This window comes from Capsicum annuum, chromosome 9 (assembly GCF_002878395.1).
Source record: "Capsicum annuum cultivar UCD-10X-F1 chromosome 9, UCD10Xv1.1, whole genome shotgun sequence".
Classification (NCBI taxonomy): Eukaryota; Viridiplantae; Streptophyta; class Magnoliopsida; order Solanales; family Solanaceae; genus Capsicum; species Capsicum annuum.
In genome coordinates, this window is record NC_061119.1 from 88,576,383 (window position 1) to 88,580,848 (window position 4,466).

Here is a 4,466-nt window from a genome sequence, read left to right on the forward strand (position 1 = left end):
TGTAGCAATATTACCTAAAATTTTATAGTTCAAGCCACATTTTATAGAAATAACATTAGCCATATAAAATATTCAAGTCACATTTGATCTATTTTGCACATTATTATCCTATTTAGATGACCTCAAATACTAAATTACTGTCAAAACCCCATAATAAACTGTAACACCCCAACTTATAAAAGAGTCCCACATCGGCAAAACACAGGAGGAATGCTGGGTATATAAGTAAGAAAGCCTTACTCCTTAGTGACGCGCTTTAAAGCCTTGCGGGCCTAGACTCAGAGCGGACAATATCACTAGTGGGTTGGGGAGTGATGGGGGTATCTCGGGCCTGTGTAGTTCGAGATGCCCGTCGTGGCGAGAACCTCAGGTCGAGTCATGACATAAACTTCAAAAAGGAAACATATGTACTGTATTATGTAATAAAAAACATTTCCAGATGTTCACTAACAAAAATTTCCACAACACCAAGTGTAAATTGAAACATTATAATTGTTTAAAAAAAAGTCTTGATCGTTGACTTCATATCGAATTGACTTGTGGCCACCATTTCAAATGGGATTACCCGTATTTTCCTACATATTCAAAATAAATTAAGAATTAAAAAATATCAATATACTTCGTGTATTCATATAGTACCATGCTATACGAATAAACAAGATGTAATTCACTTAATCTCTTATTATGTAATATCAGGAATATATGAGGGAGTATACCTCTTCAGCAGTTGGGAAATCCTTTGAATCAAGTGCTAACAACCTCAGCAATAGTCGAAGCGTCAAAGGATCTGCTTTTGAAAAATTTCTCAGTAAAACGAACTAGGCTCTTTTTGTCATATCTGTCAAATACTTCCTTGCCTTCTCTTTGAAACCTGCACTCAAGAGGAGTATTCTTCTTTCAGTATGCTGCTGGATAATGCTACCATCAACCAAAACAAATCAACAGATGGCTAATACCCAAGATATGATATAAACCCTCAGGGGTTGGCCTGGTGGTAGTTGGCTTGAGCCTTGAGGTCAAGGTCTCAAGTTCAATTCCCACTGGGTGCAAATAATTTTTGAGGGCCATCAGACTAGGTGAAACCCTAAATTAACCGTGGTGCACTTGCGGGAAACTCTTTGCCGAGGGCCTGTGCACCCCCGGGATTAGTTGGGACTCGAAGAGTCTCGGACACCTGGTGCAAGTCAAAAAAAAATAAAAAAATACCCAAGATATGATATAGGCTTATGGCATCTCAAGAAGATCACTAAACAAATCCAACTGGTAAATGACACTTGCCCTGAAATAATGGCTTTCCTGTCAGGAAACTCCACAGAGATACATCTTGTACTCTAGATATCAGTAGCAGGTGTATATAGTGCAGGGAATTTCATACATAAATTAGTAGATAAACTGACAAACACATCAGTAAAGACCTACTAAGAAATTGACCCAAGACCTAACATAGTTACCTGAAGAATAGAAAAATCAACTTCTGGGAGAGTTCAATAGTCCAACCCTTGACAATAATGGTTTTAACCTACATCACTATTTAATACTCTCAAAATTGAAAAAATATCTTCAATTCTAACTAGAAAATCCTTCCAATACAGGATACATGGCAACAATTGTGAACTTGGCAAGTACCTTTTCTTTTTTCTAAAGCATGGGAAAAGGGAGGCTTTACATGATGCCAAAAACAACATCTTAACAATTGAATCCAGCCAAAATAGGCGTGAAGAAGTTTTGTGACTATACATATGCTAAATTAGTCTGAGAGATGTATGGAGCATAAAACACGATATATCTAATGAGTTATACCTGATGTTGCAGCAAAGTGCCGTGATCAATTTCAAAAATGGTCAACAAAATTGTACACTATCAACATCTGTGGAAACCGAGCAATTTCCTAATAAAAGAGTGGTGCCAATCATATACTAAACATCTGTGGCAACCGTGCAATTTCCTGACATAAGAGTGGCGCCAATCATATCCCAATGCCACAGCCTATCTTCAATTTGGGAATTATAATTTGTAAATTTGGCTGTCACAGCCTATCCATCCAGACAAATTCAAAACTTTTCACCAACAACCATCAACAGACATTTTACACGTAATCTTGTTCAAGTAACACGATGGCACACACATGAATTTCACAATAAGAATGCAAGAAAACATAATGTATACTCAAGCTTCATTCCAATACCATATTTCACACAACTAATAAGAGAAATAATTAGACACATCAGTTCCTTTTCAGATAGAACTTCACCATGATAAATTAAAAGTACAATCTTTTGGCAGAGTAAGAAATTATTTTCTATTTTCGCATGCACTTTGTTTTGATCTTTTCGCTGTTTGGCAAAGTAAGTAGATATTGGGCCTCATAGAGAAACAATAACTACCATACACAAGAAAAATAGCTTAACATGTAGGTTAATATGAAAACGATATAAGCACACATATAAGAATGCAATTCATTATAAGAGATCCTTCATAGGCAGAGAAAAGCTAGCCTATATGCACATATCGCAACAGAGTTCTTTGACAATGCATATCAAAATATTAGAAAAATAAAAAATAAAAAATTTTTGATTGAAATTTTAAATAAGCAAGCCAAATAATTGGCTCAAATGCATATGGTAACGAAGTTTCTTATCAAAAGGCCACTAGTTAGTTCTATAGCTCATACTGTTGTTAGTGTTCCTTATCTAAATACATGAAGTTCACTTAGCTAAAATATCTTTTTAGATGAATATAAGTTGTTAAATACTTTAGTCAGATACGATTTAGGTGAAATAGATAATACAAAAACTGTTATCTTTTAATTGAAAGGAAATAGAACCATATGAAAAGAGAGCTACAGTAACAAATTACAAAAACTACAATAACAAAAGAAAATAACACAAAATGTCTGGCTAAATAGTTAAAGCAGGACCAAGATGAATAGATATAAACAACAAAATTAGGTCTTTCTCCTTGCCTTAGTAACTGGGATGAGGCTCACTGAGGAATCAGACAAAATAAAGAAAAGCAGAAAAGGAAACATCTTAAAGGTGATGAGTACACCAACAACCTCTAATTGAGTGAATAAAACTATGAAAATAGTCGTCTCTGAAAGTTGTCCGATAAGTTATCTAGAATGTGGAAGTAACTTAGCCAGGACTGGTAGCTTTAATGGACATCCAATACTGGCCATTGATAATGAAGTAGGTAACTAAGAACTGATAAATTTCAGTTTATGAATCTTTTGGACCTTACACAACTTCTTTTATGAATCATGCTTGGTCATTTAACAACATTCCCAGTGTGATCCCACAAGTGGGAAGCTTGGTCATTGTAAAACTTAAAAATCACTTTAAAAGTTGTACTAAATAAGAATACCATTACTTACATAAGGCCTGTGCAGCAGTAAGTCTAGTACGCAGATCTTTCACTAATAATTTCTTAACAAAATCTTTAGCACTATTGCTTATAGTTGGCCATGGCTTGCGACAAAAATCAGGCTTGTTTCATAGGACCTTAGCATAGTAGAACCGGAGTTAGAAAAAATAATAAATCAGGTAAAGAAGAAAGATTTTACCAAACGTGAAAAAAAATAAGTTAAATCTCTCAAAGGAATAAACCAAAAATTTTGAGTAGACTGCAGAGCAAGCTACTCAAGGACTAAACTAAATACAACAAAACTATACACACAACCTAATGCTCTTTTGCATTTAAGAAGAATTGCCAACATCATAAACACACTGCTACCTTAATTTTGTAATGTCAACTAATCACCAGAGACATAACTCTTTCCCTTATATTACCTCATGTCACTAGCTGCTTTCTTCTCATTTCGTTTCTGCAAATATAAATCATAGCTAGGTCTATCACATATAGTTTTGATTCAACCAAGCAAACAGATCCAGATTAATACATAAACTAGAAACTGCCTCAAAAAGCATTTGAACAAATGTACAGAATTATATAATGGCTAATGGAGAATATGATCCAATTATTCAGCACCAAAATTGAAATCAACAGGATTTTAAATTTCATCAAGTTATCTAAACAGCTAGTTACAAAAGGATGACATATAGTGTTGGATCAAAGAACACAAGGAACTTGACATCTAGAAGAAACTTCAACGATTGGGAGTAGGAAAGAACCGTTGATTTCCTCAAGATACTTGATTCCTTTCAATGAGGCCTTTCAGGTTTCCCCACAAAGCTACGGGCATAGTTCCGTCACCCATGAACTCTACACACCTCAATCATCACAGCCTCACATTGTAACATCACCACCACCACCACCACCAACAACAAAATCAATATCAACGACAATGAAAACCCCATTAAAGGACTTCAACATAAGTCAAATATGATGATGATGAGTAAAAAGAAGAAGAAGTAACAACAAGAGGGTCAAATCTTAAACCCTAACCTTTATTTCTTAGTGTGTGTATATATCCTTCAACTTTCTTCAAATCCATTGTGAACTGAGCT

General features: G+C 34.9%; 1 long non-coding RNA gene across 6 annotated transcripts; it reads right to left on the bottom strand.

Moving 5' to 3' along the window:
- Positions 1 to 384: 384 nt before the first annotated feature.
- LOC107842633 lies at positions 385 to 4,466 on the bottom strand. Of its 6 annotated transcripts, none has more exons than XR_007044909.1 (4): positions 4,405 to 4,466; positions 4,131 to 4,244; positions 717 to 3,823; positions 385 to 575 (listed from the first exon to the last, which is right to left on the bottom strand). It is a non-coding gene; the product is annotated as an uncharacterized LOC107842633 (long non-coding RNA). The 6 variants fall into 6 exon arrangements; XR_007044907.1 differs by lacking the exon at positions 4,405 to 4,466 and having other exon boundaries at positions 717 to 3,500; positions 3,733 to 3,823; positions 4,131 to 4,398; XR_007044908.1 differs by lacking the exon at positions 4,405 to 4,466 and having other exon boundaries at positions 717 to 1,945; positions 3,374 to 3,823; positions 4,131 to 4,398.